Below are 25,360 nucleotides of genomic sequence, written 5' to 3' on the forward strand. Positions count from 1 at the left end.
ATACTTAGTAGAATTTACTACTAAAGCCCTCTGGGCCTGATGTTTTCTTTATAGGAAAAATTTAAACTACAAATTCATTTTCTGTAATTAAGAGAGGAATATTGAGCTTACCTATTTTACTTGAGAAAGTTTTAGTGATTTATGGCCTTCAAAGAAATATCCTAATTTGAGTAAGTTAGCATACATTTTATGAAAGTATTCTTTTACTCTCTTAATGACTATAAGATATAAAGTAAAATCCTCTTATTAACAATGCTGATCATTTATATCTTTCTTCTTCTTGATCCTTTGATTTGAGATTTTTAAATGTCATTTGCCCTTTGCCAAAAAGCAGCTTTTGATATCCTCTAACGTTTTTTCTTTCATTGACCTCTACTCTCGTCTTTATTATGCCATTGCTTCTGCTTACCTCAGTTTAATTTGTTTTACAAGTTTAGATTAATTTATCTTATCTCAATTTATTTATCTCTTCCTTTTATTTTATATTTTTATAATTATTATAAATTTATATTATATACTTCATTTATCACAGTCTCTATTAAATATTATGGTATAATTTCACTTATGATATGAGAAACTTACAATCTTTTATATCCATCTTGTTCCTCCTGCCTTTGTGCTATTATATTCTGGTTATAAACTTTACTTCCAACTTTATAAGCCTCGTAATATGTGGACTTTTTGCTTTAAGAGGATAAACCTAAAATACATTTTTTCACTTGTTTCTCTTTTGTGATCTTTATTTCTTTTAGAAGTTCCACATTTCCACCTAGTTTAGTTTTTCTTTTGCTTAAGGACTTCCTTTAAACTTTTCTGTAGCTTCTATCTTCTACAGTGAATTCTCAAAGCTTTTATAAATCTAAATATGTCACTAACTCTGATTTTAAAAGGTATTTTTGTTTGATATAAAATTTTAGGTTGACAATTATTTTCTTTTTGTACTTTAAAGGTACTTTTCATTATTTCCTGGCTTATATTGTTTTCTATGCAAAGCCTGCTATGTTCTTTTCTCCATTCTACATAAGTTTTTTTGTTCCTCTGACTGCTATTAAGTTTTTGACCCCAGTATACATTAATTTTTCCGTATGCTATTGTGTAATTTTCAGCACTTGTCACTGGTTCAGTTTGTTTAGCTTCTGAGATTTATAGTTTTCATCAAAATTGAATCTTTTTAGTCATTCTTATTTCAAATATATTTTTCTGTTCTCCTGCCTTTCCAAGACTTGAGTTATCCTTAGAGTTCTTGGTATTTTCCCACGATCTACTCATGCTGTTTTTATCTTCTTTTCACTTGCTCTCTGTGTTTCATTTTGTATAGTTTACACTGTTGCATTTTCAACTTCACTAACCTATATAAGGCTTAGTCTACTCTTAATCTCATTTGGTATAATTTTTGTTGTATGTACTTTCTCATCCTTAGAAATTTTTATTTTAAATCTCCCATTCTCTTCCCATCATATTCATATTTAGTCTACTGTCTTTAGCATACAGAGTATATTTATTTTAGCTATTTAAACATTCTTTCATTTAATTCTATTATCTTTGTCATTGTAACATTTCTAATAATTGATTTTTCTATCTTTATTATGGATCATATTTCCACTTCCTTATAAGTTTAGTAATTTTTGAATGGATTCTTCATCTATGAATTATATGTTGTTTTGTGGATATTTTAAGGGCAGAAATCCTTTAAATACTTGCGAGGTCATTTATGGGATACTGTTAAATTAATTGAACTCAATTTTATCTTTGGAAGTTTCTTTTCAAGCTTTGTTAGCAAGGATACAGGTATCCTTTAATTTAGGCTAATATGTTCTGATTATAGAAGCAACACCGTGTGGAGACTCTACCACGTGCCCATATTTAAGAAAACTTTTGGGGCTGGGGATTTAGCTCAGCGGCAAAGCGCCTGCCTGGCAAGCGCAAGGTCGTGAGTTCGGTTCCCGGTACCGGAGAAAAACCAAAAAAAAAAGAAAACTTTTTACTCTGGTAGAGAGTAGAACCTCATCATGGAACAATGTGATCTTGAAGGATTGATCTGCTTTTTATTTTCTAGTGTTTCCTTTCCTGGTCTCACTTGTGATCTAGTGCTCTTGTACAAATTTGTACAAGTGTATGCTTGTACAAATTAGTACCCCGCCAAGGACTCAAGGAGACTCTTTCTGAAGCTCCCAGCATTCTTTTGCTCAGAAAGAACTTCCCTTTTCACTGGTTGGTACATTGCTTTCAAAATTCTAGCCAGTGTGACCTCTTCAAACTCTGAATTCTGTCCCTATACCAGCACTGTAGTCCTTGCTTTAGTTCTCCTCACTGTGCTGTGACCTGGAAAATCAGTTCAAGTGGTGAACTCAAGACACTTCTTGGGATTAACTGTTTTGTTTCCATTGTCTCTGGGATCACTGTCCAATGCTTCTTATTATTCAGTATCTGTTTCATTTCAACGTTGATTTTAAATTATTTATGGAAGTGGAGGAAATCCAAGACCTGCTGATTATCATGGCTGGACATCATAATTTTTCATAAAGAAAAGAAGGGAAGGAAGAAAGCGAGAAAGAGAGAGAGAGAAGGAAAGAAAGAAAGAAAGAAAGAAAGAAAGAAAGAAAGAAAGAAAGAAAGAAAGAAAGAAAGAAAAAAGTCATTTTAAGGATAGAAGGGCATATTGCAATATTTAAGGGAAAAATATAATCAAACCTTAGGAATAATATATTTATAACCTTTAATCCCTCTTTTTCTTTTCCTCTGTGTCATCTGTGTATCTCTTTGTCAGTACTTGTGAGTTGGCTTTCTCTGTTTCTCTAGTCTGCATGGTTCAGTGTGCCTACTTCATAGCTGCCATATTCACATGACGTGGTTGCAGTTACTTGCAGAAATCCCTTGAAGTATTTTTCTATACAAAATTAATTTATTTTCAAAGAGTTTGAGACCATTATGAAATGTTTATTAAATACTATTTTGAAAATATTCTTTTAGCTATTTTATAAATGTATATTCTTATTAAATCCTGCAGAAATTAAGTAGTCTTTGGCAGATAGAAATATTAATTTTACTTTAGAATTTCTAATGGAAATGTAGTTAATACCTTTCACCTTTATTATTTTATTATTCCATCATCAAAGATGTCACTCACTTTTAAGAGCAATTCTTACAATTTTGATGATCTACTCACAATGATGTCTCTTCTTGAGTAATTATAATTGTTTTAGAACTCTGTATATCTATAAATAGTTTTAAAATGTCCTACCATTCCTTATTACTTTAAATTAATCTATACTCAATTTTAGTTTCATTCTATTGTCTAATTATATTGTGTAGCATTATTAATGCTTTTCTGGATGTCATCATTCTTTTTAACTTTATCTTAACTTAATTGGCTGTTGATAATATTTGCATTTCAACAGTTTATTAAGTATATAGCATATAAGTTGTCTTTGCTGTCAATTAGTCCATCATTTGACACCTATTACTGATCTTTTCCCACTGTAGGCTAGATGTCACTTCTTTACTATTAATGAACTAAGAACTGACTTAGAGGGAAAGTTACAACTGTATATCTTCTGAGCACACTACTAAAATGTAAAAAAAATCCTACTGGCTTAAGAGCCCATGTAAATCTGCATCATTAGAGATTTTGAATTAAAGTGAGTAAGAGGTATGTACAAAAATCCAGTAATTTCTCAAAGTATTAGTTGAATAAATATTCATTTAAAAGGAGCATTATGAGTTATTCCCATTGTAAACTATCCATGAGTCTCACTGAGCTGAGGGGAAATCAGTCATATCAAATATTCTGCAATAAAATATTTTATTGTATTCATTATTATACAGCCTGGCAGCCTTTTTCAATATCCTTATTTGATAAGTGAAGCTTGCTGCTGTTTACTTTTAAAGATCAGTTGTGATTGTTCTTTAAAAGCACAAATTACTGATTTTATGTTTTCTTAGACTGAATTTGTGGCCATGTTCATTTATTTCTAAGAAGTAGAGTAAAAAATAATTCTTACGAAAATTTAAAAGTCATAATGAAAAAATATTACTCAGACTTGACACCAAAAGTATAAGGTCTAACAGGGAAAACTGATCAGCTGGACCTTATCAAAATTTAAAGCTTTTGCTCTGCCAAAAAATTTGTTAAAAGACAAGAATATAAGCAATGGATGTGGAGAAATATTTGCAAATTATATACCTGACAAGAACTTGTATCTAGAATTCTGAAAGAAGCTTCAAAACCTAACTTAAAAAAAAAATCCAGTTAGGAAATGGACAAAAAATATGAACAGACATTTTAATGAAGAGGATATGCAGTTGACCAATGAGCACATAAAAAAGCACTCCACACCTTTAGCTCCTAGGAAAGGAAGAATTCAGACAATGAGTTACTGTATTTTCTATCAGAATGCCTCAAATAAAAAACAGTGACAAGTGTAGTTCCCAGTGATGGTGAAGAAAAACTGGATCACTTGTGTATACCTTTTGCAAGTGTAAAATGGTAAAACCAGTCAGGTAAATACTGTGGCAATTTATTACAAAGCTAAACTTGTGTTTACCACATGACACAGAAAATACATTCTTGACCATTTATTCCAGAGACACAAAAATATATATCCATGCTACAACCAGTGTGTGAATATTCAGAACATCTTTATCTTCATAACCCCAATCTTCAGGTAATCCTAGTGTTCTTCAGTAGATGAATAATTGAACAAGCTATGGTACATCTCCATAACATATAACTACTGGCATAGGCAATGCCTTGGAAGAATCTCAAGCAATAAAACAGCTCTTAAAAGGTGATCTACTGCATGATTTTTAATATAATTCTCTTTTTATCATTTTCATTTATTAGCTCAGGTATGTAGTACCTAATGTTTCCATTCCTTGTGGGAAGTTGGTACCTCTATACACACTTAAATTCCTTTTTAAATTCTCCTTCCCTTCTCCTCCACCCATCCCTTGTTCCTCTTCCTTTTTTTCATTTTTTGTACATGTTTTCACTACATAATGTTGGCATTCGTTTTGTGGTGTTGATACATGCGCATAAATGACAAAGTAATCCAAATGGAGAACAGATTAGTAATTTAAACTGGTCAAGGAGCACAGCTGAAAGTGTGGTTGCTATGTCTTCAAAGGGAATCCAGGAATGTTTATATTAGAATGGTTTTGTATCTTTGTTCCTGTCGTGGTTAAATAAATCCATACAAGAAATAAAGTTGTATGGAAGTATATAAATACACAAACATGTAAGTTGGATACAGATAAAACTAGTGAAATCTAAGTAAGATCAGTGGATTGTATCAGTGTTGGTTTCTTGGTTTCACATGTGCTGTAATTATACAAGATGTCACCTCTGAGGGAAGCTGAGTAAAATGTATCCAAGATGTTATGATGGTTTCCTTGAATCCATGATTTTATCAAGATGAAAAGGTAAAAAATGATTACTTATTCCAGTTATTAATTCATTGCTGAAATTTGTAGTCACCATTTGCATAATCATTAAATCTCAAAGAATGTCACCAGGTTACTGATTGCACCTGAGTTGGAGACTCTTCTGAAAAGAGTGCTTCACTGTAAGTTTTGAAAGGGATGTCAGAATCAGGGGCTGCAGTGGCTGGCACAACTAAAAGACATGGTCAAGTGCTAGGTTTCATGCCATAGGTCCAAAGTTCACAGAAGGGCACTGGTTAAAGCTTGGGTATACGCTGTGTTGCTGGAAGCAGACTCTATAATGGAATTTGGGGTGTTTATAGAGAAACATCTATGAAAGAAAGGTGAAGGATTAAGCAGTTTAGGAGCAAACATTGCTTCTCACAGTTATCCTCAGGTACTCATTGCATTTGCTCAGTTACCAAAGGGCAGGCTCTTAGGGAAAGTGACCCTCTGTACTTGAAGCAGATTCTGAAAGATCTGACATTCTAGTCTGCCAGCTGCTGTCCCCTTGTCTGGGCCACAATACCTGATTTGAAGGGGAATTGAGGCATTGCATCCCTGTGTTGGCAAACATAGATTCAGGCAAATGATTGTGTTAATATTGGACTCAAGCAAATGGTATAAAAAATTGAATTAAAGAAAGTGACTAGGAACAAACTTGCAGGTTCCCATAGTAAAACAATTAAATTAAACCGTGCACCTAAGAACAGGAGTTACACTGGCAGGTACTGGCATCTCAATGTAAGGTGATGAGAATATACAGTGGCTATGTCATGCAGTTTGGACTTTTAGATCTCACCCTTCAGAATTTTGCTTTGTATCTCATTCTGCATGGTTGGTTTGAAGTGTACTTTTATAATTTTTCAATTGTTATATTACTAAGAAATCCTGTTTGAAATGATACAAGGGCTTTTGTTATTACAATGGATGTTTTGGTTTTGCAAATAAAAATTTCAGCCCATTCATTTAGTGATGTAAGGGGCATCCTACCACCGATGTCAGTTGGAGAAAATATTAACAGAATCTTACTCACTACATTGATTTCAGCCTTCATTCTAGTAATGTGATATTTTATAGATATGGGAAATTGCTGTTTATCATCCATTTAGGACTCTCCCAGTGCTTTCCCAAGGAGATACTAGTTATAATTAGCATATAACACAGGAAAGATCTTTAAAGGGACGTGTTAACACTTTCTTATTCCTGCTGAGTGGAATCTGAGAAAAGCTATTGTTGCATTTCTTGTAGAGTTCCCCAATGCCTCTTATAAATGAACCATATGTAGTTTTAAACAAATTTCCTGAAGTAAACAGTATATTTCCCTGATTTTCATCCCTCTTGGTGAGTTTCCAAAAAACTTGGAAGTGAATTAGTGTGCAATTTGCATCCAAATCTTAGCCAAGGGGATGTGGTTTATTATAATACATGGTCCTCTTAATTATTGAACAGCCCAAGAAAACTCGGCCCAGTATGCATCTGTTCTTGCTTGACCACATTGCCAAACACAATTTGGCAAGCACAGAAATGTACATTGAGCAGACCTCCAGTCTAATTTGCATTAGAGTTTGTGGTAATTATATGAAAGCTATAACTGAACAAGCTTTTCCTCTCTTTTTAGATCACTTCATTTCTAAAAAATAAACAAGAAACAAACCCCCAAAGAATTTCCTTTTCCATGCACTTTGAGGTTTCTCAATGTGATATAATCATTGCCCAAGTGTTATTTCTGCTTACTTATGAAGCAAAAACCTCTTTCCTACATATTTCATGCACACTTTCTTTTATTATCCTCAATATTATGGATTGATTATGCATGTTTCAGCATGTATTTGATATTATTGCTCAAAAGAGCAAATACAGCTACTGCTGGCCAGACATCTGCACTCCAGGAATTTGTTTTCAAGAGTCCACGAATAGATACATCCTCTAGTTTCCTTAAAGAGTAACAAGGAACCAGAGAATGAGCTGGGAACCAGAATCACAGAAATTCCATTGAATTATTAGCTTTGTTGAGAAACTTTCAATAAGTCATTAAATTTCTCTAAGACTTAGTTTCTTTATACAGAAAATGGGGATACTGATATCTTCTTTATCTACTTTTACAGAAAGGATTTACAGCTGTTTTGATGGAAATGTATAAATGGAAAAGTTGTTCTAAAATAAATATATACCAATGAATTATACCAATGAATTATATAAAGGATCTCTAATGAATCTTTAATGAGTAATATTGTGATGCACTGTGGCAAATACTCATCGAGACTACCAAAGAATCTGAAGTTCCGCCCAGGTGTAAGTTCTGGGAACTGGCAGTAATTATGGCCCCGGGGCTCTAGAACTGCTCTATCTAATAAGACAGCCATGAACCATGTGCACTTTTGAAGTGTACTAGTCCAAAATGAGATATGCTACAAGAGTAAAACATATAACAAATTCAGTTGCTATAAAATATGCAAAAGCCTCAATATTTTTATAGTCACTGTTTTCAGTATAATGAGTTTAAAGAAATGTGTTACAAAACAAAGTTTATTGTCTCTGTTTCATTTTACATTTTAAATGTGTCCACTAAAAATTTAGAAATTGTGCTCATATTGTATTTCTATTAGGTAACACTATTCTAAAGCATGGATCTACTAGTTTCTGAATTATATGTGGGGCTGAATCCAGAGTTAGAATTAAACAGGCCGTTAGAACATAAAACAGGTACAAAGCAATAGGAGAGTGCCTGGGGACACCAAGCCAGAGCTAGTGGATTTAGAAGGGTGGGCAAGAAATGAAGCTTACAGATACTTTCTGGAACATGTATTAAAATTGCAGTTATACAAAGCCTTTGGCTTTGTTTGTGGGTGGAGAGGGAGCTGTTAATGATACTGACCAGTTCATGCATACCAGTATTATTCTTCAAAAAAAAAAAAAAAAACATAATAAAACCACAACAGTCTTTCTGTGCTTGAGTATTCTGCTTACTTTAGTGTTTACACTTTGAATATTAAAGTTAAAACTAAATTTGAAGGCTCTCTTGTGAAAATATTTCTTAAAATGTATTAGAAATTCATTTTAGTGATACTCTATTTACACAAGGCAATTATCACAGGTACAAAATATATTTTCTATAATATATTAATGACCCATGCAATATTTTAGAGCTTGATTCATGCATGGCTGTCTGCATCAACACTAAACTACCCCAGGTAACAGTACGGATCAAGTTATGTCTGTTTTTATATTTTTTTTCATTTCTTCTTTCTCTAAGGCTACCAATCAGAACAGTTTTGTGTTCTCAATGATGTCCTGCAAATAGCAATCTTCACCCATTAATTTATTGCATCTAATCTGTCATAGAACTGGAAACTGGCAAAAACAGGCTCTCGCGAACTGGAGAAAAGGCAAGTGTTAATATGATCTGAGAGCTCAGCCCTGTGCATAAGTTATGATGCTGGATTTTATAACATATTGCTTCATCACAGGCACTTTTTGTCTCAGTGTTAAGAACTTCCATCTAGGTTTGTTTGCTTGAGAACTAACATTTCATGTATCTGAGATTTAAAGATGATCAATGTCCCTGTAATCCAGCCAGAAATGATGGACCTGCTCTGGCTTGGTGAACAAGAATGCTCCTCTTCAACCTGGGAAGGGGATATGGTCTCAGCTAATTGAAATTCAGTACCCAACTAGCTCTTCTAGGTACTAATTTTATCTATTAATTTAAAACTCAAAGAACTTCTATAATTGCACTTGCAATTTTTAAACATGGTATCCTGTGCGCAGTAATTGAAGAGATGGGGCAAGAAACAATGGCAAAAGAACTTTGACAGATGTTCACTAGTACTACTTTACAAACTTATTTAGGCCATTGCACCCCGTCAAGTATAATAACGATCATGGCAAGAAATATCCAAATAAAACATATTTCATAGTTTAAAATAGAAAGTAAGATTTCTTATAAGATATGTGTGCTTCAACGGACATTTTATCACATTTTTCTCACTAACCATTTAGTGAGCATAAAGGCATTTTATCTAATGTTCCCAATAACTAAAAAGATGGATGGGTTCTCAAGTCCAGATTAACTGAAATTAAGCAATAATAATAATAATAATAATAATAATATTAACAACAACAACACTCCAATACTCTTCTTGAATTGTGCTCCAAATTACCATCACTAGTTATTTTTTCTAAAAGAGCGGTCAGTCTGTTATTGCTGGGAGATTCCCATTATAGCTCAGCTACTCAAGTTTGTGATCCTTGGGAGCTGACAGTATAGACATAATCCCCAAAGGCAGTACAACTGGGGTTAAGGGCATGAGAATCTGAAACTAGACTTGGCTGAGCCATGTAATAGCTCCGTGATCCTTATTTTCTGTTCTAAGCTTCCCCTACTCATCTGCAACACAGGGATGGTTAAAAATATCTACTGTCTAGTACCTGGCTACTATTGTTGTATTTAGGCCCCCCAGACAGTTTGTAAAGATGAGAAAAGAAATAGGTGTATACCCATATTTTTGGTTCTGGCACACAGAAGTACACATGTTCATTCAATAATATGTTTTAGAGTGATTCAGTCAATGATAGAGTGGCCAACCTCACAGAAAGGTAACACAAAGCCCGTGAGGACAAGCAATGATAGCACACATAATGAAAAGCTTTCAAAATGTTGATAACTGATCACACTTGATTTGGGCAGATTGGAAAACCACACACTCAGATGCCAACAAAGACCCACGGAGGTAGAAGACAGTGACTTAAGTAGAAACAATTCTGCACGAGGTGAAGGACTGTGTATAATTAGTAGAGATCATCAGCAAACTTTCTGCCATCATTCTTTATATTTTGCTTTCTAATATTACAACACTGATGAAATAGAGGCTTCATAATTGAAAAAAACTTTTACTACAAATCCAATGAAATCATTGCACTGTGTAAAAAACATACGTTGCTGAGGATATTCATTAAATTAAAATCTATTATTGTTAGCACTACTAGTTCAGTATGTAGTGTGTGCCTTCTACCAATTTTTTTCTCGTTTAGTCCTCACAGAATCTCTTTCTTATCCCCATTTTACAGATTAAGAAATTGAGGTACAGGAGGGTTAATTAAATAGTTTTATGTTGCCTAGCTATTAATATTTGAATTTAGGGAGGTTACTCTAATATATTAAGGTGAGGGTAGACTGATTCTTTCAGCTATTTTTAATTTAAAAAACCAAAGAGATCAGCGTATATGATGAAGACTGAGAAATACTAATTGTATTAATTGCTATTCTGTCTATCATACAAAAACTGCCTTAATTATTTCCACTCAAGTTATCTTTAAAACGTTTCTTAAAGTCATAAATATTTACATATAAAGGAATTTGATCATTTTTACTGTTATTACTATTCACAGAAATTATGTCTCAAAATAAAAATGGAGCAGAAATCTCTTCAGAGAACCTGAAGAATCTTTAGTTTTTGGATGAGATATCTGTGGTATCTACACCAATGCCAGATTCTTCTACTAAATTTTATATAATGATAACTCTATCATTTGATTCTTATTCTAATTGGCCATCAATAACCAAATTCTTTCACATTATCAAAGAAAGTCATATATATGACTCTTGAAAACAACTACTATACAACTAATTACAGCATTATTTTAAGTCTTTACTTTCCTTGGCCACATACCTACAGATAGACTAAGTTTTAATTTAAGGTCTCCCTACCCATTTGCTTAGACTACTTCAGTCTACAGTTCTGTCTGATCCCTATTAAGAAATGTTCATCCATCTGATCAGCAAGTTATATAGTTATGTCACCAGATGGCCTTAGCTCAGAGGGTGGTGTGTGAACTTCAGGTCTCAGGTAGTAAGAGTTGTCTTTGTCTGATAATCTGCAAATTTTGGCAACAATTCCTTAAAGTAAGACTAAAGCGTTTTTCAACTATATATCCCAGCAGCAAGCCACTGTAAGCTCACTAAATGCTTTTAAAATTTAATTTGCTATGATAACTTCAATGATGTAGTGACAGGCAAGGAGAAACCCTATGTCAAATATTATTTCCCTGGCCGGCCACTGTCTTGATTTTTTGCTTATATCCTACAAGCATATAGGGTAAAGGATTCTGTTTTGGTTTAGAATATGGTGTTTATACTCCTTAAGGGTGTAATAAAAATTCTGTACTGCACTATCTGAATACAGCTAAGTATGGGAAGAAGGCTCGATAAACTTTTCTAGTTGTTTTTCAAGTGTAATTCTTCAGGTATTCCTGGCCACTGATACTCAGCACATTGTGGGACAAAGAAAAGTCAAGGCATATTGAGAAGCAAGGAATACTAAGAAATGATTTTATAACTGTACAAGACAAATGTGAATAATAAAATTTCAACTTGTGCTATTATTATTCCTATCAAAAACAATTCTTCCCTTTTCTCTTTTTGAATTTATATTAAAGATGTATATGTTTAAATTAATAGCAGTTCTGGTTAGTCATGATGCATTAATATGCAACCCCCATTTTGGCATTTATTCTTTGTCTGATATACACAAAGTTTTATGGTGATATAAAATCTACACTGGAGAAATACAGTGATCTCTAAATTACCTAAGGTCAAATTCTATTTTTAGCCCTATGAGTGTTTAGAAAATTGAGATGAAAGAGGCTGAAATTTTGGGTTTTATATTATTCAGCAATAACGTGCAGTGAAATCATCTTTCCTTTGTGAAGTCTAAAAGTAAACACTAGTATCTGAATCTTATACAGAATCTAATATCACAGGAATACCTAGACTGAGCTTGAGTGCAGAGGAATAAAATCTTTCTTTCTGCACAGATTGTAACACTCTAGCATTTCACATATTTCTAGGAAGACTTATTTAATCTACCTTATTATGTGTTGACATTTAATAAACACCTCATTCCTTTCCAGGTATTTTAAACAGTGAGCAGCAGAATAGTAAATCCCTGGCCAGTTAATGGTATTGAAATGACTAAACATTTATACAGCTTCTCGCTTGAAAAATAAAATTAATGGAAAGATTGTCTATTTTAATATGATTTTCTTCATTCTCTGAACTGCATACATGTGCATACGTGCAATATATATTGCTTGCTGCAAGGAAACTATCCTTTATTTGTAATGGTAATGATGCCTTCATACTATTATGCATGTGATTCTATTTGAATGATATATAATTTTATTGGTTTTATCTCTTTTATTGGTTAATATTTTTATGAGGATTATTTTCCTAGATGAACACAAAATATGCCTTCTTGTGCAGAGCATGCATCCCCAAAGAATGCTAACATCTTACAAATTTGCTGGCTAATGTGTAATCTATAGAGAATATCATCCTCATCTGACAAACATCACTCAGCTCAGGAAGCTGTATATAATCTGTCTATCAGATCTGAGTTTGGTGGTATCTATGTAGCCCTTCCCAGAACATATCTTGCCTTTAAAGGTCTTCCCATCCTTGTTACTGGTCTCACAGATGATAGACTATGACACTCCATAAACAATGAGCTAGGCCTTTTGTAGGCTGCTTTGCTTTTCTTGGCTTAAAACTGCCACTGAATGTCAAATCAATTTGGCTCTCATTAGAACAGCTTTATATGTGCAAATGTATTTGGGTCTGGTTGCCACTTTTTCCCCATTTTTTTTTCTTTTCCATTCCTTCTCTTTGAGATGATGTAATTTTTCTCTAATCCATGCCAACTCTTGTTTCTTTAAAAGAAAGAAAGAGAGAGAGAGAGAGGAGAAAAAATGAGAGGAGAGAAAGAAGAGCAAGAGAAAATGTTCAAGTGTGTTGCTCTTTATCACAATCAGCATGAATGTAAGTCTGGCACATTATGGCTCAAGTTTCCCTGGAACAAAGAGAAACTGCCTCATTACTGTGATATTGTACATCGCAGGCCCCAGATACAGACAGGAATCTATGTAAAGCTTGGTTGCTGATGTCTGGAGGGAAGCTGTCCAAACAGAGCAAGGTGTGTAGGCAGGTTTTATTGATAAGTGATGAAGCCAGCAATAAATCTGATGCAATGCTTACACAAGTCTGAGCTACTGCACCATGTCTGATGGAATACTGTTTTTCTCTTGAGTTAGGAGAAATAAAGGGCTACGTCTCAGAGAAAAGCACAGACTTAGAGAAGCAGCAGGAAGTGCAACAAGGAACAGACCGTGGAGATAGATGAAAAGACAAACTACAGTCTGGACAGTCTTTGCATTGACCAGTTTATACTTTCTAAGTTATGTAAAAATATTTTCATCAAGATGCATGGACTTCTAGGCCCTTGATTCAAATAACTTATTTTACTCTTAAACCAAAATATATAGAGTATTAAATTGCCTTTGGAGGAAATGTGTGCATCCTGATCTTCAACTATTCTGCCTTTATAGACTCAGAAGAAATATGAGGTAGGATGAGTTGAATCTACTTTCACAGGTCAGGTAATTATTACAATTCTTAATATTGTTTTATGCTCAGCCTTCCAACACATTCAGGTGTTTGTGAGTATACAAAAGTATGAGTTCACATGCACATTCATTTATTTATAGAGTATATATTACATACATTGTTCTAATTGCTTGGGAACTATGCTTGTGCAAGTTTTAAAACAATCCCCATCCTTATGAACCTTTAATTTTAAAGACAATGAACCATGAGCCTGTTATGGTTTATGTCTGTGTGTCCCCTCCAAAGCCTCATGCGACCATGGGGCAGGCTATTAGAGTTGAATGATTGTGGGTGTGAGAGCTACACCCGCCCTGGGGTGGATAGTTTGCACATGTAAGGGAAAGGAAAAGAGTGCTTGAGGCCATTCCTCCCCCATTCCGCCCTGGTGTGTGCCTGCAGCTTAGCTGTGTTCTGCCGCCCTGAGCTGTAGCTCTTTGCCCTGGGCCACTCTGCCTTATAATCTGCCAAGTACAGACTGAAACTTCCATGAACTGTAAGCGAAATAAACCTTTCCTTCCTTAATTTTGGGAGTCAGGTATTTTGTCCCAGCAGCGAGAAAAAAGTAACCAAGACAGAGCCTAAGACATCATTAAAATACAATGTGTGTTAGTGACAAACATTGGAAACAAATAAAAGAACTTCACAGGGTAAAGATTAAGAGTTTCTACCTATGTCTGATTACAATTTTAAATAGTGGAATGAGGGTTGATACAGTTAAGAAAGGAATGAGCTCTCTGCAAACCTGGGAATAATGCACCTGGAAGAAGGAACAGCAAGTGCAAATGCTCTGAGGAGGAAGCAAATTGGAACACAAAGAGGTCACTGTGGCCAGAGAAGCATAAGCCAAGGAGAAAATAGTGGGAGAGACTTCAGAAATGTAACAGAGGTGGGCCTAGAGAACGTAATGCTCTATGTGCCATTGGAAGGCAAGAGATTTTGTGCTTTGAGCAAAATGGGAATTTTGCAGAAGATTTTCAGCAGATGAATTATATGACACCTATGCCATGCATTTGTTTTCATGAAAGACTGTAACCAGTTTGGGGTTTAGAGAATTTCTCAGGAGGGCTGACATGGGAAACTTTGGGAAGATTGGGAAACTTTGGACCTTTGGTGGATGTCTGTGAAGGACTGTTAATAATAACGAAAACAAAACCTATATCAGAATTTTCAAAACCAAAATTATTGTTGGGTAAATTGCTGGAGCAGCAACTGAGAAGTGAGAAGTAATGACCTGTTTATAATCCCAGGAATTGGAACATAGGTTTGATAAAGAGTCAAGGTAATTAAAGTAAAATTAACCTTCCTGTGGAGAAGACATTGCAGTCAGGCAGATTTAGGATTGTACCCCAGCCACTCCACAATCTTCATGGTTTTATGTATTTATACATATTTGAATATTTGTTTCTTCTTTGTGAAGTGGAACTAATAGTACCATCTCCCATGCACAATTGTTTTGAAGGCTAAATTTTATATTTTGTGTATACTTGGCATAAAGTAAACATTATAGTTTTCTTTCCCTGTATCCTTCATCCTTCATCCTTCATACATAACAAATATTTTCAAATTATATGGAAGACATCAACGACAGATTTGAACACATGAAGAGAAAAGTACAATGAAAGTAAAGGTCTCTGACTAAATCAGGCTCCCGAAGTTGCCTGAGTATGGTACAAAACTATTCACTTACCAAGGCGTTTCTAGATATTGTAAACTCTTAAACACTGCGCTGTTAGGGATGCATAATGAAGAGGGTAATCTTTTGGTGTAATCAATATGGCTATTCTACACAGATTCTGTTTAGCCAATATATATTAAATATGTCTGCTTATGAGCACTGAAGTAGAACAGAGGACGGCGCCTCACCTTCAGATACTACCAGTTGGTAAAAGAGTTCCCAGTCAGATGTGATTTCTTCTCAAACCCTTCTAACTAATTTTTAAAAAAAATTTTGTGTTCTGCCTAACAGTGTTACTGTCTACCATTTCTAGAAGTATTCCTTTTGTTTGTTTGGTTGACCACAGTCACTATCATGGAAATAAGCAAGTATGAAAGAGAGGGGGAAGCATTCTTGTCATCTCAGTGTACAGTTGCAGAATTCGGCGTTCTCTAGAAGTCCAGGATGGTTATACTCAAAGACTGTATCTGGGTGTTGAAGACCAAGAGTGAAGAGACTTATTCTGTCATGGATGATAATGAGCTAAATACTTTAGTTCACCATTTTTTTCTAGCAGATGAATGCCAAAACCTTCCTAGGATTACATTAATAGAACTGAAGAGGAAAAGTCAAGTAAAACTTTTAAGCCCTGAAGATTCTTAAAAATAGTTTTTAAAGGATAGAAAAAAAAGAACAGAAAAATTCCTTTAAATTCCTGGGTCCCACAAATGAGATTTTTAGTAGTGGCAAGTAAAACATATTGATTGGCACCAAAGTATAAGATCTTTGTCACCATCTGTTTCCTGATTGTGTCAGCAAGTATTTTTTCCCCACGAGAGTGTGAGAATACACCATAGCCTAAAAGTATCAAAGTGTCAATTATGCACCACATTTAAAAGTTGGAAGCCCAGTTCATGAAAGTCAGTGACAAAAAGTCCTGATTCTTGTTTCTTCCTAAAGTGAGATTCTTGCATTTCATTCATTTTGCTACCTAGAAAAAGACCGATGGCTCCATGACTCCATGGGCTGAGGAGCTGTAGCAAAAGGCGATAGAGAAAAGTCATCTTAAATGAATATTTATCAAAAACTTCCCCAGACAAGTCACTTTGCTAGAATATGAAGTTATTATGAATGCTATATGCAAATTACAATTTTAACAAGTATGGTGTGACAAGGAGAAAAAAGAATGAAGGGGGAAGAGGATACAGAAAAAGAGAAGTTAAGGAGAGAAAGGAGGGTGAGTAAACAGGGAAGCATGTGGCAGTCTGGGCTCAAAAAATGAAAACAAAGAGACACTGAAGGATCCAGTTGAAAAATTAGGTCAGAAATAATGGAAGATGGAAAGGGTGGAATTTTTCAAAGAGATTCAAAGTCCAGAATTTTCAGAGTGAATTAAAGATTATCCCCCAGTCCTCTTGTACTTTATCTAGTCATTTTTCTATTTTTAAAAATTTGACTACTGATATCCTTTCTATCTTTCCCTCTTTCTTAGGATCACTGCTATTGTCAAGCACAAATAATTAACTATCCTGGTTCTCTTTCAGCCTGGCACACCTTACTCTGTATTTGTGTGGAAAGAACTCCCTACTTCTCTGCCTTGATCATTCCTTAATCTGTCATATTTCTAACCAACAGTCAGAGAAGCTGCCCAGTTTGACATGTGTGAACAAAAACCTGCCACAGTGATTTCCTCTACTCACCTGTGTTAATCTGTGAAGGGGTGGAAAAACCAAATCTGGTGGAAGAATAAGCTCTGCATATCTACCAGCTATTGCTTCAGCTAAAGCCTTTGGGTCCAGGGCTTCAGATGTACCATGAGAATAAGCAGCCACATTTTCTATTTCAATTTATTCAAAATATTAGAGCTGGTAATATGGTCTCTTGTATACCCTCAAATTATATGTAATCATAGTTGAGCTAAATTTGTTTTTGTGATTCTGGAAACAATAGAGTATACTAGATACTGTGGATTTCATTTGGATTTAACTAGGTGGTATGAGAAGAGGAAAAAGGGTGAAAATACCCATTTGTCAGAAACATCAGATAAAGTATATGGGCCATCTGAAAATAGGATAGCCCATTTACTGATTTATTCAACAGTCTTAAAATGAACATCTACTATTTGGAAGATGCTACAAAAAGCACTGGATATATGTTATTAAATAATCACCTGGAAGTTTATATATCACTAAGGGACAGAAAAAATAAGTATAGCAATTAATAAAAATAATATAATAATGCTATGAGTAAAGCAGAGCAAGAAGCCCTGACAATGTAGGAGATAGAGGCAGTGATATAAAGAGAAAAAGGGAAATATATCTGAATGATGATAAACTGACACATGAAAGATAAAATAGTGTTCCTCTTTTCAAAATATTTTCAATGGTATGATATTGCTTTTTCAATAACCAAATGGATTGAGAACAGTTATTTGACAGTATCTTGCCTTTCATCTTATCTTTCACTATTTGTCCTTATCACATATTATACTTAGAATAAATGGGGCCACTCTGTCTTTCTCACACACCCCTTCCTTTCATGATGCATTGTCTTTACTCATCATCCCTTCTGCCCTCCACATACTTCTCCAGGATTTATGAATGCCCTTCCCTGCTGTGCTCTAAGGTCCAGCTCCAATTTTATCTTCTGCAGTCCTACTATCTGGGTCCTCTGATCTCCCTTCTTTCACATCTGCAAATTTTTATTGCACTTACTTTACACATTTCAGTATACATACATAAATATTTATGTATTATACATATAAATATAGAGATGAAATGTGACTTTCTAAAATGTATATTTTATATGCAATATAATATATGTAAATATGATATATATACACACGTATGTAGATTTGTAGCTTTTGCTTCTCTAAGAATTCCATGACTGGATTTTCCTTCGTAATATAAAATTTCCTGCTAATAGGCACTTGCTCGATATTTTTAAACAAAAATAAATGATATCTAACAGTAGAAAGCCCAGCAGTTTGAAATCACAAAACTATTGTGTATGAGATACAATGTCTTAAATTGGGTTTGCTTCAGAACAAATCTTGTGACCAGGAATGGGTACACAAGAAGTTTATTGGATGGTTACCTCAGGGCATGAGGATGTCAAAAAGACAGGAGAAGGAGGAAATATATTAAGGAGTGGGTTTCCAAAGTGGGAAGCTAGGAATCCTCTGAGACAGTATTTAAAATATGCCTCAGAATTTATCCTTTAAAGGGTTATCCTTTAAAGGGTTAGTTGAGGACCTACCTGTTAAGGATTGCACTTGAAAGGGTGAGCAATACCTCCACCCTAATTTTGCCTATTTGACATCCATTTTTTTTTCCCAGTACTGGGAATCGAACTCATGACCTGTGCTTGCCAGGCAGGCACTCTGCCGCTGAGCTAAACCCCTAGCCCCTTTGACATCCATTTTTTCCCATGACTATTCTGCTTGTTTGCCAACAGCCAGTCCAGGAAGATGGTACCTGAGAATCAGGTGTCTACCCCATGAACGATGAAGCACTAAGAATAATCCCAAAGACTTGCAAGAGACTTGTGTTCTTTGGCTTTGCTTTTTTTTTTTTTTTTTAACTTCGTTTCCAGAACCATTCTCTAACATGTGCATATAATCTATCACCCTCAGTAATGGAGTCTGCTAAACTCTTTAATAAGTGTAAAGATAGATAGTTAAGTAAACCTTCTTCAACTGACACAAACTCGTTCAAAAAAAGTTAGTGGATGGTGCCCATATGAATGTGGTAATAGTGCTTGATGTAGAGGGCAATAGTACTGATGTATGGGCTGCTGCACCCGAATCCCTAAGGCGAGGGATTCTGTAAGCATTAGAGCTTTCCTTCTGATTGAACCTACCTTTTTAAAAAGATAGTGTATTCACAAGGCTTGTTTTTATATCTGCAAAAGAAGTGTTGAATAGCATGCTTGGATGAGATGCATCAGTGTAGTGAAGACCTGTATCATGATGCCCAGTTGTCCCTAGAGAACCAGGGACATTGTAGTAGATGTTCTAACTCTTTTGCTTAATCCAACCTTGCCCAAATGGGAGTACTCTAAAGCCTCAAAAGAGATCACCAAGAGCATTGAATGTTCCAAGGCTATTGTGGTGCTGACTGTATTTCAATAAGGCAGTCTCCAGCTGTGAGAGGCAATAAAATAAATTGATTGAGAGAACCTTAGCAAAGAGGACTGCTTCCAACTTCAAGATATATTGATCATGCCCTGGGTTAGAAAACTACTACCTAACAAGAATTTGTAGAAGTTCCAGGTGCCTCCAAAGAAGGCATGGTCCCTGAAGGTGGTAACTGTTTTTACTGATGAAGATTATAGAAACTAGTAAAAGACTCCAAAAGAATGAGTATTTGGTAAAGTTCAGGCTGAGCTAGGTACTTAGCCATGACTGTAGCATCAGAGAGAGTGTTATAGATGATATATTTAGCCCATCACTCCCACCATATCCTAAATTGCAGAAGAAAAAGATATTTAGGACTCAAAAATATGATAATGTTGTCAAAACTGCATGAAGTTGGCTGCATAAGCTGTGAAATATAATACTGTTATATTTGCTGGGAGTCAGTATGGAAATATAATTGTTTCTATCAAGACAGGAAATAAAACACAGAAAAGATATATTGTCTATGTGAATTTAGTCCTTACTAGTTATTAATGGCCTAGCGTTGTGACCTGAGAAGCATACTAGGTAAGTTCTCTTGCTCTTAGAGTTGATATTTTGTGCTTTTGTCTTAACCCTTAGTTTTTACTGTCATCATAAGTTCGTAACCACAATCTATGAAAAGATATTTTGAGAGGTTTAGATTTTGCCTATTTGCTAAATTGGCCGAGTGGCATTTAATATTTTATTCTAAGGAGAATGAGAAATAAAAATGATACAAAATTTCTGAGCAAAATGATAGGAAATTAACAATGGTTATTATATTGCATATTGGTATCTTCAAAGTAGTTGCTCAGATTACCATATAGGCATGCAAAATTGATCAAACATAAGCACTGTTTCTTTCAATGAAATAACAGAAATTAGTAGTTCAATTATCTTAGTTATCTTATACATGTATTTATTTATTTATTTACTTATATATTTCCCTTCCTTCTTTTCTCCTTTCCCCATCCCAGTTGCTCTTTCCTTTGGAGCAGTTTCTTTCTCTTTCACAATATCTATTGTACCTTTTGGATCTTATTTAATCTTTCAGTTTCTTACACTAGGGAGTCAATGTGGTGTTTACACATGTGAGTCTGATTTATTTCACTTATGAGTATGGTCTCTAGTTGCATTTATTTACCTATAAAAGCCTCGAGTTTATCTTTCTTTATGGCTGAGTAATACTCCATTTTATAAAAATACCACATCTTTCTTATCTTTTCCTCAGTTGATGGGCTTTTGGGTTGTTTCCAAGATTTAGCAATGATAAATTGTGCTGCTATAAATATAGGTGTACATATATCAGTGTGGCATAATGTTTTCACTTCTTCTGGGAAAATAGCGAGAAGGGGATTAGCTAAATTGAATGGGACCTCTAATCCTAGTTTTTTTGAGGAATCTTCACACTGATTTCCACAGTGTTGTACTAGTCTACATTCTTGCCAACAATGGAAAGGGTCCCTTTTTCCCCACTGCCTTGCCAGCATTTGTTATTGGTTGATTTCTTAATAATAGTCATTCTTTCTGGTGTGAGATGGAATCTCATCATTGTTTTAATTTGTATTTCTCAGATGACCAATGATATTGAACATTTTTTCATATATTTAATTGCCATTTGTATTTCTTTATCTGAGAAGTGTGCATTCATCTCAGATGCCAATTTTTGGTTTGGGTCTTTGAATTTTGGGGTTCTGATGTTTTTTAATTCTTTATATGTTCCAGAAAGAAGTCCTTTGTCTGAAGGACAGTGGCTAAGATATTTTCCCAAATTGTGGGTTTTCTTTTCACTCTAAGTTTTCAAGATTTCTACCTATTTTTCTTCCAATAGATTGAGTATTTCTGTTATATTTAGATCTTTCATCCATTTTCACTTTAGTGTATGGTGATTAGGTCTAGTTTTACTCTTTGGCATGTGCAAAGCCAGGTTTTGTTAAAGAGGGTATCTTTTTTCCAGTGACAATGTTTGGCCCCTTTGTCAAAGATAAGGTGGCTGAGTGTGTTTGTAGTGGTGTCTACATCTTCTAATCAGTTCCATTGATCCTCAGGTCCATTTTTTTTTTTTTTTTTTTTTTTTTGCCAGTACCATGCTGATTTTTTTACAGTATCTTCAGAGTATAATTTCAAATGAGTGATTCTGATGCCTTCTGCCTTGCCTCTGTTGCCCACGATTGCCTTTGCTATTCTAGATCTCTTCTGGTTCCAGATGAATTTGAAGAATGTGTTCTCCAGTTCAGTGAGGTATACTAATGGTATTTTGATTGGGATTGAATTAAATCTGTATAACAATTTTGGATGTATGGCAATCGTCAGTATGTTGCTTCTTCCTATCCATGAACAAGGAATATCTTTTTGTGTTTTGAAATCCTCTTTGATCTTATTTTTCAGAGTACTTTTTCAGAGTAATTTTTAATGTATAGATCTTTTACTTCCTTCCTTAGATTGATTCCTAAGTATTTCAATTTTTTTTGGATGCTATTTTAAAGTGTGTGTTTTCCCTAACTTCTCTCTCTCTCAGTGATTTTGTTGTTTATATATAGGAATGCTATTGATTTTTCAGTGTTCACTTTATATCCAGCTATGCCACTGAATTTGGTTATCAAATCTAGAAGTAATTTGGTGTATATTTGTGATCTTCTATGTAGCATATCATGTCATGTATGAATAATAATAATTTCACTTCTTATTTTCTTATCTTTATTCCTTTTTTCTCTGTTATCTAATTGCTTTGGTTAATGTTAGCAGAACTATATTGCATAGGAGTGGTTAGAGTGAACATTCTTGTCTATTTCCTGATTTTAGAGTGAAAGCTTTCAGTTTTTATCCATTTAGTATGATGTTGGCTATTGGTTTGTCAGAGATGGCTTTTATCAGATTCAGGTAAAGACCATCTATTCCAATTTTCTGTATGGATTTTTATCATGAAAGAGTGTTGGGCTATATCAATAGCTTTTTCTGCATCTACTGAGGTGATCACATGATTTTTGTCTTTGGCATTGCTGCTATGGTGTATTACATTTATTGATTTGCACATACTGAACTATCCTTGCATTCCTGGGATGAATCCCAAATGGTCATGGTGCATAATCTTCTTGGTGATTTGCTGCATTCTATTTGCTAGTATTTTTGGAGGATTTTTGTATCTATGTTCATTAAGGAGATTGGCCTGTAGTTCTCTTTCTGGTTGGGTCTTTCTTTGGTTTTGGTATCAAGGTAATGCTTGCCTCCAGGAATGAGGGAGGACTGCTCACTTTCAATTTCATTGATGAGTTTGAGGCATATTGACCTTAAATATCCTCTTAATTTCTCATGGAATTCAGCTGGGAATCCATCAGGACCTGGGTTTTTCTTTGTTAACAAGCTTGTAATTAAGTTTTCAATTTCATTGACTGATATTGAATTATTGTGAATTTTTATATCTTCTTGATTCATCTTTGGTAACTCATGTTTCTAGGAATCTGTCCACTTTTTCTGTGTTTTTGATCCTATGAGAGTAAAGATTTTCTTCTGAATTTCCACAGGATCTGTGGTGATTTCATCCTTTTCATTCCTTATTGCAGAAAGTTGGGGTTTTTTCTTTCCTTTTTGATAAGGTATCTAGTGCTTCATCAATTTTATTTATTCTTTCAAAGAAACAAATCTTTCATTCATTAATTTTTTGCATTTTTTTAGTCTCAATTGCATTAATTTCTGATCTGACCTTTATAATTTCCTCCCTTTTGGGGCTTTGGGCTTGACTTTCTCTTCTTTTTCTAAAAGCTAGAGGTGCAACATTAGGTTGTTTATTTGTTCTTGCTCTGTTTTCCTGATATGAGAATTCACCGCTATAAATTTTCCTCTGAGGACTGCTTTTATGCTGTCCAACAAATTGTGGTAAGTTGTAATTCCATTTTTATTTGATTGTAGGTATTGTTTATTTTCTTCTTTAATTTCATCTGTGGCTCATTAGTTGATCAGGGGGGCGTTATTTAATTTCCCTGTGTTTATGGAATTTTTGTGGTATTTTTTGTCAATAATTTCCAGTTCCATGGCACTGTGGTCAGATAATAGGCAGAGGATAATTTCAATTCCTTTGCATTTACTTAAGCATGTTCTATGGGCTAACATATGGTCTGTTTTATACATCATCCCATGTACAGACGAGAAGAATTTGTATTCTGATGTGGTTGGATGGAACACTCTATAAAGGTCTACTAAGTCGATTTGTTCACAAGTTTGGTTCAGTTTTGTTATTTCCTTGCTGTTTTTTTTGTCTAGTTGATCTCTTTCTTTGTGATAATGGGGTGTTAAGGTCCCCCATTACAAATGTGTTATTGCCTGTTTTCTTTTTCCTGTCTATTGATATTTGTCTTCTATAGCTGGGTGCTACTATATTTGGTGCATGTATATTTAGGATTGTAATCTCTTCCTCTTGAAATTTCCCCCTAACAAGTATATAGTGACCTTCTTTATCTCTTTTGATCATTATTGATTTGAAGTTCACATGGTCTACAAACAGAATAGCTATCCCAGCTTATTTCCTGGCTTCCTGCAGCATGGACTATTGTCCATTATGTTAGTTTCAGTCTATGAATATCCTTTTAAGTTAAATATATATCTTGTATACAGCACATTGGTGGATTTATTTCTTGATCCACTCGTCCAGTCTGTTTCTTTTGATTGGTGATTTGAGATAATTTACATTAGTGGTTATAACTGATGTGTATTGTCATGTTATTTTCCTGCTGTGGATTCCATGTGTTTCCCCTCTGTTTAATTGCTTGCCCTGCCTGGTAGTTTCTTTCTGTTGTTGTTCTTGGAACTGTAGTCATTTTTATCTCTTTCTATAATATCTTTCAGTACTCTTTGTAAGGTTGGATTGATCCTCATGAATATTTTCAATTGTTCTTAGTCGTGGAAGCATCCTATTTCTCTACTAATTTTGAAAGACAGTGTTGCAGGGTACCTCAATCTAAGTTGGAAGTTGTTTTCTTTCAGGACTTAAAATACTTCACTGCAAGCTCTTCTTGACTTGATGCTTTGTGCTGAGAAGTCTTCTGTAGTTCTGATAGGCTTTATTTTATAGGTGATCTGTTTATTTTCTCTAACAGCTTTTAATATTCTGTTCTTGTGCTGAATTTCTGGGATCTTGATTATTATATGTCTTGGTGTAGATTCATTTTGGTAATGGTTAATTGGAGTTCTACTTACCTCACTTACTGTACGACAGATTCTTTTCTCATGCTTGGAAAATTTTCTGCTAGTACTTCTGCAAATAGTCTTTTTCTGTCATTTGTGTTGACTCCTGCTTTTTTCACTGATACCTATTATCGTTATACTATTTTTGTTGGCATCATGTAAAGCTGTTGAAATGTTATTTCTTGGTTCCTTGTTATTTTTAAAAGATCTTTCCTTTTATGATTGTTAGCTGCCATGCTGTTTTCAAGATTTGAATGTATATCTTCAGTTTCATTCAACTGGTTTTGCCAACCTCTTATTGAAATTTTAATTTCCTGGATATCTCTTTGAGTCTGTTGAATTTATTCTAATTCTTTCCTATATTGTTCCTTCAAGGTTCCCATCATTTTTCTATGCTTATCTATTTTTTAAATCTATGTCTTTAGATGTGCTAAGGAGTCCTTTTTATCATGGTTGTCTTTTCTTTTTGTACCTGAGAGATAATTTCTAAACTGATTTCCTGTTT

The 25,360-nt window shown here is 34.4% G+C and overlaps 1 long non-coding RNA gene across 3 annotated transcripts; it reads left to right on the top strand.

Moving 5' to 3' along the window:
* The first annotated feature begins 2,991 nt into the window (after window positions 1-2,991).
* Window positions 2,992-8,805, top strand: LOC102003232. 3 transcript variants are annotated; one of them, XR_260350.1, is made up of 5 exons: window positions 2,992-3,649; window positions 4,665-4,787; window positions 5,336-5,421; window positions 7,530-7,716; window positions 8,678-8,805. It is a non-coding gene; the product is annotated as an uncharacterized LOC102003232 (long non-coding RNA). The 3 variants fall into 3 exon arrangements; XR_260349.1 differs by lacking the exon at window positions 5,336-5,421; XR_260351.1 differs by lacking the exon at window positions 5,336-5,421 and having other exon boundaries at window positions 2,992-3,638.
* Window positions 8,806-25,360: the final 16,555 nt, after the last annotated feature.

The sequence above is a fragment of the Chinchilla lanigera genome, unplaced genomic scaffold, assembly GCF_000276665.1.
Source record: "Chinchilla lanigera isolate Chin_1 unplaced genomic scaffold, ChiLan1.0 scaffold00015, whole genome shotgun sequence".
NCBI lineage: Eukaryota > Metazoa > Chordata > Mammalia > Rodentia > Chinchillidae > Chinchilla > Chinchilla lanigera.